This window comes from Bubalus bubalis, chromosome 11, assembly GCF_019923935.1.
Source record: "Bubalus bubalis isolate 160015118507 breed Murrah chromosome 11, NDDB_SH_1, whole genome shotgun sequence".
Taxonomy (NCBI): domain Eukaryota; kingdom Metazoa; phylum Chordata; class Mammalia; order Artiodactyla; family Bovidae; genus Bubalus; species Bubalus bubalis.
The window spans coordinates 39,350,309-39,352,464 of record NC_059167.1 but is presented as its reverse complement, the minus strand read 5'-3'; the positions used below and the strand labels follow the sequence as shown (position 1 = coordinate 39,352,464).

General features: G+C 40.0%; 1 pseudogene; it reads right to left on the bottom strand.

Moving 5' to 3' along the window:
- Positions 1 to 544: 544 nt before the first annotated feature.
- On the bottom strand, positions 545 to 1,413 carry LOC102390857 (annotated as a pseudogene).
- Between the last annotated feature and the right edge of the window lie 743 nt (positions 1,414 to 2,156).

Genomic DNA, 2,156 nt, shown 5'->3' with positions numbered 1-2,156 from the left:
TCCAGTTCTAACTGTTGCTTCTTGACCTGTATACAGATTTCTCAGGGGGAGGTAAGGTGGTCTGGTATTCCCATCTCTTTAAGAATTTTCCAGTTTGTTGTGATCCACATGGTCAAAGGCTTTGGCATAGTCAATAAAGCAGAAGTAGATATTTCTCTGGAACTCTCGTGCTTTTTCGATGATCCAACAGATGTTGGCAATTTGTTCTCCGGTTCCTCTGCCTTTTCTAAATCCAGCTTGAACATCTGGAAGTTCATCATTCATGTACTGTTGAAGCCTGGCTTGGAGAATTTTGAGCATTACTTTGCTAGTGTATGAGATGAGTGCAATTGTGTGGTGCTTTGAACATTCTTTGGCATTGCCTTTCTTTGGGATTGGAATGAAAGCTGACCTTATCCATTGTATTGGGTTGGCCAAAATGTTCCTTTTGGTTTGTCTCTAAGATGGTACAGAAAAATCCAAACGAACTTTTTGGCCAGCCCAAACTTCCTCAGACTCAGCCTGCCATCATCACAAGTATCTTCTATCTCCAAGATCAGCTGCATCAAGATGGCTTACCATCTATACCACGTTGATGAAAACACCTGCTAACCAAGCAGATTAATACATTCAAAGCAGGAACTCTCATCATCCTTGTTGTCCACTAACAGTCTCAGTTCATAGCACCTTCTTGCACGCTGCCAAGTCAGTGAATGACTCTCAGGTAAGCAAGGTTCTTCAAGACAAGCCAATAAAGAATAAATAAAGCCATCATCCCAATTCTGTAAAAAAGTCTGTTTCTCCAAACCAGTTACGCACTAGTTATTAGTTAACAAGTAACTAGTTACTGCTACTTCTTCATTCTTCTAACAGTATGAAGCAACGGAAGAAAACCAATCTGTGTATAATCTATCCTAAGACTTTCATTTTTAGCTGATCCAACAGCCCCTTCTGCACCTAACATTTCACCCAGACAAAATTTTTTACAACTCTCTTCATCTTCAGATTTTGGAAGAGTGTATATTTATCCCAGGAAACAGGAAATGAATACTTATTTTACATATTTTAAAGGCTTGATTCTGTTACTAATCAGCTGCTGAGATTTCCAGTGACAGTCTGTCCATACACTCTTGAACAATTGAAAACTGCCACTTGTTGCTGTTGCCTCTGAAGTTCAGGGAATGATCCTTCAGGAGAAGGTTTTTATTCTGAAAGGGAAACGGCCACACTTTGCTTCCTTTTCAAATTCTTTGGGTCATTGTGAGTTACCACATCTCGGTATAGAGCTGCTTCAATCTAGACTGACCTCAGGGATTCTTGAGGTATCCTTGGGGGCACAGAGGGACCTAAATTTTCTGTCAAATTGCAGGGCTCCACTGACAATAGCCTGGATATCAGCTCTTCCACTGTGGACTCCACTGGTACCTATGCCATGGTTTTCAACTTGGCCAACTTGGCCAGTCCTGCTCAGCACATGTGCCAAGTCTAGGTTGGTCACTGCACAGGCTCACAAATAGATACTTTTGGCCAAGACCTGAGCAAGAAGAAGGCCCTAGTGGCTAACTTATGTGTGAGTAAACCTGTTGATTGTATCAAAGTTAAAGCTCCAGTGGTGTATTGAAAATGGTCAGTTTCGTTCCTTGAGGAGGTGGTGATCAACATCCCCTAAAACTATTTACATCTTTAATGGGTTCAACCCTAATCAATTTTTTCTACAGTTCACTCATTGTCAGAAGTAAATATTTTCTTCCAGATCATGTGATTTATCACTGGAAAACAATGTAGGAATCTTTTAATTCTACTCCTTCATTTCACAGATGAGAAATCATGTGTACAGCTCAGTGATGCATAAAATTATAGACTGGCCTAGAGTCTAAGTCTCAGGATAAGAAGTCTGATTCATATTCTATCTATGACATGCTACATGCCACAAACACACACCCATCACCCTCATTCACAAGGTAATTTTAAGTCTGATATTCTGCATCTGGTATATCCTATCCATACCCTTCCCACATTAATAGTTTTAACTTATGCCCTTTCTGTAGCTTTTGAGGATAGTTGACACTCATGAATGTCAATGGAAATGACATTCCTCTTGATTAAGGACTTGTATTTGCAGACCTCTAAGTTTTATTTTATCTTAGGATCTAGTTTTACTAGCATGGCAATCTCTC